Source organism: Lissotriton vulgaris, chromosome 2_1, assembly GCF_964263255.1.
Source record: "Lissotriton vulgaris chromosome 2_1, aLisVul1.2, whole genome shotgun sequence".
Lineage (NCBI taxonomy): Eukaryota > Metazoa > Chordata > Amphibia > Caudata > Salamandridae > Lissotriton > Lissotriton vulgaris.
The window spans coordinates 2,012,929,609-2,012,941,775 of record NC_141687.1 but is presented as its reverse complement, the minus strand read 5'-3'; the positions used below and the strand labels follow the sequence as shown (position 1 = coordinate 2,012,941,775).

At 51.5% G+C, this 12,167-nt stretch overlaps 1 protein-coding gene across 2 annotated transcripts in view; it reads right to left on the bottom strand.

Moving 5' to 3' along the window:
• Positions 1-12,167, bottom strand: part of HOMER2 (homer scaffold protein 2) — a 736,419-nt gene that overhangs the window by 437,567 nt on the left and 286,685 nt on the right. The gene's annotated exons all lie outside the window — the stretch shown is intronic.

Here is a 12,167-nt window from a genome sequence, read left to right as displayed (position 1 = left end):
AGGGAATACGATACATTTCTAAAAGTACTCCAGATTAATTTCATGTTTCTAATAATGTTTTTGTATTTTTTGTATTTTGTATTCAGCGATTTACATTAGGTTTTGCCGAGTCATGTTCAAAAACGTCAGTGGCGCTCCACCTTATCAGAACAGTAGAAGTCCTGCCAAATTTTCAATTGAGTAGTGGAAAACAATCTTTTATAACTAAAATGATGTACATTTTGAGTCTTATCAGCACTCCTATCTGAACATTTCAACCACATGGGTAATCCACAATGCAACATTTGTACCTAAATGGTTGAATATGCCACACTTATTTCAATCGCCAAGCGGGTCAATAAGATCACAATCAATAACAAGCATTTACAATGCAATAGGTCTCGCATTAACTAGAGTTTGAGCTATTGGCATTGTGAATGACAATGCCTTTTATTTACTTGTTGATTTTTAAAACCTAAATAAAAAGGATTGTTATTTACAGTGCCAATAGCTTAAACTCTCACAAATGCGAGACCTATTGCATATGGTCGGGTCTAAACTGGGTTGGCATGGTGAGCAAAATAATGATGGATTTAACCCAGATCTCTTGACTGGGGTTGAATGTTTTGATTTGTTCTGCATTCTGTCCATCGGTTGTGTGTCTTTTGCTAGTGAGTAGAGAACCTTGCGTCTGATATTCATACAGCTCCACCAGTAGTGAACAGAGACCATGCTTTTGTTGAATTCTCATTGTGGTTGCACTAGTGAGTAGAGAAACCTTGCATCTGTTATATTCGTACAGCTCTTCCGGTAGTGAGGGGAGAGACTGTGCTTTTTTGGACGCTCACAGCACTTGCACTAGTGAGTAGAGCGGCATTGCGTCTGATATTCGTACAGCTCCTCCAGTAGTGAGCAGAGCGACCTTGCTTTGTTGGATTCTCATAGTGCTTACACTAGTGAATAGAGACACCTTGCTTCTGTTATATTCGTACTGCTCCTGCGGTAGTGAAGAGAGACCTTGCTTTGTTGGATTCTCACAGGCATTGCATTAGTGAATAGAGAGACCTTGCTTATGTTATAGTCATACAGCTCCTGCAGTAGTGAACTATTAAAGTATTTTAAGGCACCATATTCGTGATTGTTTACATAAATATGGGAGCTTTACTTCAGCTTAAGGCGTGCGTTTTCTCTCCTTGTGCCTACCTTTGTTGAGATGGTGTACTGAAAGAGGTGTGTACATCTTGTGTTGCGTTTATGTACTGATGGAAAAGTCACCAGCAATATAGGCTAGGGATCCTAATCAACAGGACGTTTCGAGTTTATAGCTGGCCAGGTTGTGAGGCAATGTTTCGTGCTGTAGCAATGTCGTAGTTTTGTCTACATTGTCGTTTTCCAGGTGTGAGAAAAAAAATGCAATTCAACTGTATACATGATTTTTTATTTAAAATAAAATATCCAGAGGAAAGCTAATGACATTTCTAGCTGTTGTGCTGGTCCAAACCACATGCTATACACTATGCACCAGTAAAGTGAAAAAAACTATTCAGGAGACCATGTGGTGACATCAAAAATATTCACTCAGAACAAGTCTCCCTTCATTAAATTAATTCCTTCTAGTACCAAAACTCTAAATTGAGGTGTGGTATGCGTATAAGCGTGACATTACGTGGCGCAAAACTAGGCGTTAATAAACGGAGACAACACACGCCACCCTGTCCAGATTAACCAAATATAAAACTCCTGTAAATGCGTGCAGATTTTTTTTTACACGAAAAAACTCATTTAATAACAGTCTGAGCGATCGGTGTACCGTAAATAATGCAAAAGAAAGGTCGTTTTTCCTTACCTGGTATATTCTGCATTAAGGATGATATAAAACCCATCATTATGAATGCAAAGAGTGGCCAGAAAGATTCGTAAAAACATCTGGAACGGGGCATGACAAACTGGCATACGCTCGATTAGGAAACTCGGTGCGGACTGTTCATTCTAAGGATGGTGCAGTTAGGCAGACTGAAGACGGGTTTCCGGTGTAGCTGCTCATACCCTTTCATTACACGAGGAAAAACAGTCGTAGTGAAAAGTAAGAGAGCGGTGCTCGGAAAACAGGTGCCGCAAGAGCATTGAAAGCGTAGTGTATCGCACGTGAGTGAGGAATAAACATACTGTAATTGCAAAGAGGTGAGAGTTTTGTGTCCTTTGTGTGTGCGGTGTATCTGTCTGCAGTGTGTGCTGTGTCTCTCTTTTGTGTGCTGGGTCTCGGCTCCTTTGCGGTGTGTGGCTGGATAGATCACTTTTCTCCAATACCTATGTGTTTCTGTCATGTGTGTTTTGTCTGTTTTGTCTGTTTGCTGAATGCTTGTGTCTGGTCTCTTGTGCATCTCTCCTGCGTGTGTCTGTCGGCTGTGTGGGTGTGTCTGCTATGTTCCTGTGGTGGGGGGGGATTCGGCTGTGTGTGGTGCGATAATCAGTCTGTGCCTTTGGTGTGTGTGGTGTGTCTGGTGATCCTAGGCCGTGCGACAATGCGTACCCGGGCCAAGTAGTCTGGACCCCCACTCTACTGCCTCCTCACCACTGGGCACACGGTGCCCTCGGTCCTATACACTAAGCACAAGTAAAGTGAAACAATGTATATAGCGCATATCGCAGAGGACGCAGCTTCTTGGCACTCGTCTGTCGGCTGTGTTTATGTTAGCGCTATGTGCCTGCTGCCAGCTTTCTCCAGATGGGTTTCCAGTGTAGCTGCTCAGTACCTAACAAGAGGAACAAGACGTCAACGTTTAGTTGCTTCGCCGTGAAATGGATAAAAAAAAGCCTGCAAATGGTGCGCGCGCGCGCCACTGCAGGCATAGGTATTCAATTATCACGCCGTGTAGGCCAGCGATAATTGAAGACATATGGGCTATATTGCGTGTTCTGTTAAAAAAACAGCACACACGCAAAGCCCAATCAAAATGGACCTAGGAAATGCACACGCACGAGCTGTGTGGAACTTCAAGGTCCATTTTTAAACCCAGACAAAAGGGCTCTTCGCTTCGCAAGCCTTAAAAAGGGGAGACTGTGGACGAAGAAAAAGATCAACACGGGGGAAAGGGAAGACAACAGGTAGCGAGAAGGAGATTGAAGGGTGTAGTGTTTGATCCATCCTACCCGAACACTCCTATGTTGCAGCCTGTATCACCCAGGAAGGCATGCTCGCCTGAGGGGATAAATAAACAGGTGCATGACCGCTCGAGGTCTTGGCCCTTACATACTGTGTGGAGTGTGTTTTATATTCTGCCCTTACCCATCATTAGCCCTAACCGCGGGGCGCTCTGCCATATGCCACCCTCCACACCACTTTGGTGACAAGGCAGGTCCCACCCATGCTTCCAACACACACAGTACAGATCCCAGCTCTGCAACGCCGCTGTTCTTAGGCCCGTCACCAGGGTGGCAGCCCCTACGTCATCAGGGCACGACAGCGTTTAACCGGCGCCACAGGCCCGGTGGTGCCCCATCAACTCTTCCCTGCGCTGAAGGCACAAGATAGCAGCAGGAGGGGTGGATGACAGACAACGCGACCCACAGCAAGCACTGTAATGACACGGTCACGGAGGTACCTGGCCAGCAGAGGAGCATCAAACTCAGTGCCCAGATGTCAGTGCAGGGTCTTGATAAGCTCAAGGACTGGAGCCACTGCCATGTGACTTGCTATCCATCTTCCCGCTCCCCCATGCCCCTCCCCCTTCTCTCATATGCTGAGAAGCACATCTACAGGGATACCGGGCACTGCGCTCACAAGGTCGCCCCCCCCACTCCCCAATCAAGGACACTGCAACAAGCGCCTCACATGGAGGGAAGACACAGAAGGGATACTGTCACGCAGGACAGGAAGGACACTTCACACAAAAAAAACAGCAAACTGCATGAAGAAAATTATACTGGTGTCATATTCCATAGAGGTACCATAATAATACGCCCAGGTAACTTCATACCCGTTCACCTATATTCTTCCCTACATTTCACTTATAATGGTTTACAAGGACTGACCTTTTACCTAGATACGACACTGCATTCAGAACGCAGGTTTTCCCTACTTCGAAATCTCATACATTATGCCGGAGGATTCTTGTAAGCACAGCAGGATTACCATCTCCTGTATAATATCTATGTGTAAAGTTCACGCCCAACGTCATCCTTAGTCCGACACAGTAATACAGAGAGGTAGGACCCCTGGGGAAACCTATGGGAATATATACATCACATATTGCTACGACAGCCAGAGGAGAAAAGGACTTCCCGGCTGACACACTGACCAGAGACGCGGCGGTTCCTACATGCAGACACTCTAGCTCGCAGGGGTCTAACATCCCTCGCAGGGTGTCCAACTTGAGACCAAGACGGGGTCACACAGTCTCTCACTTCAGTTAATGGGATTGACTTTATCCTAGGGGTGTTCTTAGCTTACACACATGCTAGGTACACTTAGGTACATCTAGTTAGGGAGACATCGTAGGAGTATACATCTTTTTATTATCATGTATTTTATGTACTTATATGTATTCATGACTTCTGCAAGATGGTAGAGCTTTACCATTTGTTTACTTTCATTGTGCTTCTATACCTATACATCTACCACTGTCTAACGGTTGTTGCAGCTCATTTATTTTACACCAGAACAACAACTGTTCAATAAATACTTATTGAAAACACACAGCATGTTTATTCTGTGTACCACTCTAAGATGAACTAAGTAAGGACGAGTGACTGAGCGGAAAGGAGTATACTGTTTCCAGAGTCCTCCGAGATCAGGGTTGTCATGTTCAATAATTGCCAAGAACTATTCTCACCTTGATAAGAAGCGTTTCCAGTGGCACTGTGAACTAGCTGGTACAAAAGGCCATCATACCTGGTTGGGGTGTTCGCAATCAGTCTGACACCAAGTGTATGTTGTCCAAACACACAGATCTTGTAAAGATTTTATAGGAACTACACAACACTGGGGAAAGAAGAGATACGGAAAAAAAACATCTGGCACTCAGATTTTTTCAAGCCCACGACAAGACACTGATTGAGGTGTATGGCCCAGACCCTCAGTCTCTGCCCTGTGCACACAGTAGAAGGAGCACAGTGAAGGCCCCAGATGCCAGGAAACACAGGCCACAAGTCGCGAGCAGCCCCTGCACCCTATCTTGAAAATAGGAGTACCCCAGCTTAGGCAGGAGGCGCCGGCCCACAAGCAGCTGCCTGCAGCCACCACAGCCATGTGACCACGCAGCAATGTCACTCCTCCCACCGTTCAGCGAGCTGGCGGATGCCGCCACAGCAGCCTCACACTGGAGATTGTGGATTGGCCAGCTAGACCACTACTTTACCAGCATGATGGAGACAGGCAGTACAGTCAATTGGTTGTTGCTCATGTGCTACGGAGGTGGGCAACTGTACAACCTGTTTGAAACGCTCCCAAACACGGGGGACAAAGAGGATTACAACACAACAGTAGGAGCACTGGACAGACATTTTGACCCTCGAATCAATCCTGATTGAGAGGTTCAAGCTCTACAAAGCAAAACAAGAGGAGTCCATCGACATTTTCTATGCCAGACTACGGAAACTGGCCAGCTCCGCACATTCTCTGACCAACAGGAGGAAATACGGGCACTGATCATACATGGGTGCAGATCTGCGCTACAACGCAGACTAATACTCAGACAACCAGGGATGTCCCTCAACGAAATACTGGTACTGGCAAGGTCCCATGAACTCTCAAACATACGGGTGGATGAAATGGAAGCAGACCTTAACCAGCACCCGACCTCCTTGGGGTCACTCAGACTGCCGGCAATCAAGGAAGAGAGGGTAGACGCTATTCAAATACACCCAATTGAGCCACATGCAAACCCAAAGACACACACGAGGGGAACCTGTGGAAACTATGGCATTGAACTCCCATCAACAAACCCATGGTTCGCAAAAGGCAAGACCTGCTCTCGGCGTGGCAAGCTAAACCACTTCACCAAGGTGTGCAGGGGGGAAGGGAACACCACTGGACAACAAGGAGTGTTGGTGGCCATCAGACAGCTATCTCTAGATGACCCACTGGAGCAGGTAGACGCCACCCCACCGGGACTAGGCTACGGCTTAGGAGTGGATGATGGCAACATGTTCATTGTCTCGTTTGTACGCTGCGATAGTCCGCGCCACAGACCGCCTCCTATGTGCTCCATACTCATAGCAGGGTCCACCATCCAAGCACTCAGATATGGGAGCCTCCGTCAATGTCATAGACGGCGCACAATATGAACACCTCTCACCACGGCTGTCATTGTCATTCTCAATATCAAAGATTTATACATACGGAGAGACAAAACTGCTCGCCGAGAGGGCTAATTGAGGTAGAAGTAGCCAGTGAAGGGCACTGCATCCCTATCAGGTTTCAGGTCGCTGAAGGAAAAAGATTCAAAAAAGGGGATGGTGATGAACAGAGTGTCTGAATTAAGCAGACCACTCTTACCCAGTCAAGAGATCAGCTGAAGGAAAAAGAGGCACTCTCCTCAGGTGCCACACAGCTGAAGACTTGGAAGAGATCTTCTTTGCAAACTAAGTCCACGACCTAGACACAGACGCCATCCTGCGAGAATTATCCATGCTGTTCGAAGGCCTTGGACGACTCAAAGGAAAACAATTTAAGCTACACATCGACTCAGTCAAGCCGACTGCATTGAGGTATCGGAGAGTGCCCTTCCATTTGCACCCGCATGTTGAGGAAGAGCTACGGAAGCCAGAACAACTGTAAGTCATCGAAAAGGTCTCTGGCCCCACACCATGGGTGTCTCCGTAGGTAATCGGCCCCAAGCCAAAACAACCATGGGCATTCCAGCTGTGCATCTATATACGCCTCCCCAACCAAGCAGCAAAGCGAGAGTAACACCAACACCCCACACCCACACTGGACGATATTGTGACTGACTTAAATGGAGCTAAATGGTTCTTCAAACTCTACTTGAATGCTGGATACCACCAGTTTGAACTTGCCCTTGAGTGCAGATACATAACCTTCTCCACACACGTGGGGCTAAGGAGATACAAACGGCTGAGCTTCAGGGTGTCATCGGCCATGGAAGTGTTATAGAACGCCTCCATATAACACTCAGGGCTACAGTAGTCATCAAACTTAGTAAGGACATTCTCATGCGGCCGCGTGACCACGCCCCCTGCCTTCCAGCGGCGTGGTCCGCGATCGCTTGTCCTGCCCCTGTTGCTTTGCTGTATTGACTGTTGTATTTGTTTAATTTTTGTCTTCTGTACTGCCTGTTTGTTAGATTGCCCATTTCCTTCCTGTTTTGCCGTTTTGCGCCAACCTTCGCCCTCCCTCCCCGCTTCCCGCCACCGCCGCTAAACCCCGCCCCTTTTGCCTTCTGTACCCTCCCCGCTCCCGCCTCCCAGCTGCTCCGCCCCCGCGCACTTGGCCATATATGGCGACCGTGCGACGCAGGTGAGTGTGACCTAGTTCTAGGACACCCCCGCGCCGCACGGCCACCAGCTGCTGCGTGTGCCCCCTTCTGCCGACTGCCTCGCTGCCGCCGCGTGACCACGCCCCCTGCCTTCCAGCGGCGTGGTCCGCGATCGCTTGTCCTGCCCCTGTTGCTTTGCTGTATTGACTGTTGTATTTGTTTAATTTTTGTCTTCTGTACTGCCTGATTGTTAGATTGCCCATTTCCTTCCTGTTTTGCAGTTTTGCGCCGACCTTCGCCCTCCCTCCCTGCTTCCCGCCACCGCCGCTAAACCCCGCCCCTTTTGCCTTCTGTACCCTCCCCGCTCCCGCCTCCCAGCTGCTCCGCCCCCGCGCACTTGGCCATATATGGCGACCGTGCGAACGCGCAGCGGGCGCGCCGATTGTGCGCCGAAGGCGCGCCAAAGGTAAGCCCGTCTACGCCCGTCCGCGCCTGGACCGCGCCCAGTGCCAGGACCCCTGGCCCTCGAAGACCCCGGCCGACCCGCCTGACGTACACCGCCGCCAACCTCAGCGCACTCAACGCCAGTCGACTCCCAGGATGCTACCAAGCCACACCACGACGTACCCACGGACCCTTCAGCTGCCACGCCTGCAAGTTCACCTGCATCCGGACCTGCCTCGCACCAGCACCCGCCAAGTCGAACAGCAGCAGCACCCACCTCAAGTGCATCCTGCTCAACACCCGCTCCGTCCACAGACACGCCATCCAACTCTGGAACCTCCTCGACACCACAGCCCCTGATGTTGCCTTCCTCACGGAGACCTGGATGAACGCCTCTTCAGCACCCGACATCGCCATCGCCATCCCAGAGGGCTACAAGATCACCCGGAGGGATCGCACTGCCAACCAGATGGGAGGAGGCATCGCCATCATCCACAGGAACACCATCCGTATCACGACCAGCACCGACAACACCCTTACCACCGCCGAACACCTGCATTTCCAGATCCACACCGACCCAAAGACCACCCTCAGAGGCACCCTGATCTACCGACCTCCGGGACCATGCACCCAATTCTGCGAGGACATCGCCAACTTCGTCAGCCCGCATGCCCTCCCCTCCGCTGACTACATCCTCCTGGGGGACCTCAACTTCCACCTGGAGAACAACAACGACCGCAACACCAGCACCCTGCTCGACAACCTCGCCAATCTTGGACTCAAGCAGCTGGTGTCCACCCCCACCCACCTCGCCGGACACACACTCGACGCAGTCTTCTCATCCAGCACAGACATCGCCTTCAGCCACGCCACAGAACTTCAATGGACGGACCACAGCTGTGTCCACTTCACCTTCAAAAGAACGACGACCCACCACCACCAGCAACAGGTTGCCCGCAGAAGCTGGAACGAAGATCACAGCCGACCAGCTCGCCACCTCCTTGAGCCAGCACCCTCCCGCCAGCTCAGCGAACCCCAGCCAGGCCGCCGACAACCTCACGAAGTGGATCAGCAACTGCGCGGACGAGCTCGCCCCGCTGAGGACCCCGCCCAGCAGACCCGGCAGCAAGAAAGCCCCATGGTTCACCGACGAACTCAAGTGCTCCAAGAAGAACTGCCGAGCCCTCGAGAAAGTCTGGAGAAGGGAACCAACACCGGACAACATAACCACCTTCAAGCTCGCCACCCGGAAGCACCACCAGCTGATCCGCGCCGCCAAGAAAACTGCATTCAAGGACCGGCTGGACAACAACGCTCACAACTGAAAGGAACTCTTCAACATCGTGAAAGAGCTATCCAACCCCAGTGCAGGAAACAACAACATCACCCCATCGCAAGACCTCTGCAACTCCCTCGCCTCATACTTCCACAACAAGATCGCGGACATACACAACAGCTTCAACAACCAACCAACGCACACCACGACCGAACCACCACCCCCCACCACCACCCTCCGCGCCTGGACTCCGATCAGCACCGAAGACACCGTCCGCACGATGAACTCCGTCCACTCCGGATCTCCGACCGACCCCTGCCCTCACCACGTCTTCAACAAGGCCGACGCTGTCATCGCACCCCACCTGCGAGACATCATCAACACATCCTTCGACACCGCCACCTTCCCTGAGAGCTGGAAGCACGCCAAACTCAGCGCTCTACTCAAGAAACCCACAGCGGACCCCACCGAACTCAAGAATTACCGCCCCATCTTGCTCCTCCCGTTTCCAGCCAAAGTCATCGAGAAGACCGTCAACAAGCAGCTGGCCGCCTTCCTTGAGACAAATGGATCCCTCGACCCCTCACAGTCTGGCTTCCGAGCCAACCACAGCACCGAGAACGCCCTCATCGCCGCCACCGATGACATCCGAGCCCTGATGGACAACGGAGAAACAGCGGCCCTCATCCTCCTAGACCTCTCCGCGGCATTCGACACTGTCTGCCACCGCACCCTAGTGCAGCGCCTCAGCAACGTCGGAATCCAGGAGAAGGCTCTGGAATGGATCATCTCCTTCCTCGACGGAAGAACACAGAGTCCGCCTACCACCGTACAAGTCAGAGGCCACCGAAGTCATCTGCGGCGTCCCTCAAGGATCCTCGCTGAGCCCCACCCTCTTCAACGTCTACATGAGCCCCCTCGCGGCCATCGCACGCCAACACAACCTCAACATAATCTCTTACGCCGACGACACCCAGCTGATCCTCTACCTGACCAACGACCCCGCCGCCGCCAGAGCCAATCTGCACGAAGGGATGAAAGAGGTAGCCGAGTGGATGACGACCAGCCGCCTGAAACTGAACTCAGACAAGACGGAGGTCCTCATCCTGGGCTCCTCGCCCTCCGCCTGGGACGACTCCTGGTGGCCTCCCGCCCTGGGCACAGCACCCAAACCGACAGACCACGCACGCAACCTGGGCTTCATCCTGGACTCCTCCCTCTCCATGACCAGGCAAGTCAACACCGTCTCCTCGGCGTGCTTCAACATCCTACGCATGCTACGGAAGATCTTCTGGTGGATCCCCATCGAGACCAGGAAGACCGTCACCCAGGCCCTCGTCACCAGTCGACTGGACTACGGCAACGCCCTCTACGCCGGTACCACCGCCAAGCTCCAGAAGAGACTCCAGCGGATCCAGAACGCCTCAGCCAGACTCATCCTCGACATCCCACGAACCAGCCATATCTCCGGACATCTGAGAGACCTGCATTGGCTCCCCGTCAACAAAAGAATCACCTTCCGCCTCCTCACCCACGCACACAAAGCCCTACACGACCAAGGCCCGAGCTACCTCAACAACCGAATCAACTTCTACGCTCCCAAACGCCACCTCCGATCAGCCAACCACGCCCTCGCCGCCGTCCCCCGCATCCGAAGAGCGACAACAGGAGGAAGGTCCTTCTCCTACCTGGCCGCCAAGACCTGGAACTCCCTCCCGACCGACCTGCGCCTGACCCAAGACCACCTCTCCTTCAGGAAGAAGTTGAAGACCTGGCTGTTCGAGCAGTAACGGCACCCCCTCCCCCCAGCGCCTTGAGACCCTACGGGTAAGTAGTGCGCTCTATAAATGTCTTTGATTGATTGATTGATGTTCTAAAAGACTCTTGAGGAACACCACTTGCATCAGAGGAGCACGCTCCAATGCCTTGCGGACAGCAGTCTAAACCTTCACCGGGCAAAATGCTCATTCTGTCAGGAATCAGTGGATTTCTTCGACTACATCTTCTCCCACGAGGGGTTACAGGCCGAACTCAAGAAGGCAGCGCCATCCACTTGGCTCCAGTGTCCACATCCAGACTGAGGTTTGCAGTTTCCTAGGGATGGCCACATACTTTGGCAGTTTCATCCAGAACTTGGCATATTCGGAACCCCTACGAGCTCTCAAAAAGAGGGAGTGCCTTGGGTCTGGACAAACAAAGCAGACGGGTCATTTCAAGCCATCAAGGATGCTCTCATGGACAAGACTGTGATGGCGTATTTCCACCCCAGCCGCCGCACAGAAATGGTCATGGATGCCAGCCCTGTTGGGCTTTGAGCCGTCCTTCAAGAAACAGCCAACAGAGTGGGTTTCCATGGCCTACGCCAGTAGAGCACTGACAGAGATAGAAGCATAGTACGCTCAGATAGAGAGAGGCTCTCACCATTAAGTGAGCGTGCCACCACTTCCAATCATACCTCTGCGGGTGTGACTTCCGAGTGGTGACGGATCACAAACAGTCGATGTCCCTATTCAGTGGAACGACATGGTTGGCTCAGTCGAGACTTGAAAAGTGGGCCGTGCAGCTGCAAGCATATAGTTTTGAAGTGGTATTACATCCAGGGATTAACAACCCCGCGGATATCTTGTCAGGTCATCCCATCCCGGCAAGACCCTTGGCACCATCTACTGACGAGGAAACCACTGAGGAACTTGTGTGGATGATATCGTATGAAGCATGCCCCAAAGCACTAACCCTAGAAAAAGGTAGGAGCCGCAACAACTCTCAATGAGAGTCTGAGTAAGATGAAGGAAACACTGGCCGACTGGAAGTGGCAACATTTCTTGGATGGGCCGCAGGCACTGAGCGAGGAAGAACAAACTACACCACAACAACTATGGAGGGCTCGCAGTGAACTCAGTGAAGGCCCCCATGGGCTAGTGCTAAGAGGCACCACCATCGTGATCCCAAGGATTCTACAGTGGAGAGTAGTCAACCTCGCACATGTGGGACACCAAGGAATAGCAAAGACGAAAGCCTGCCTCTGTTGCAAG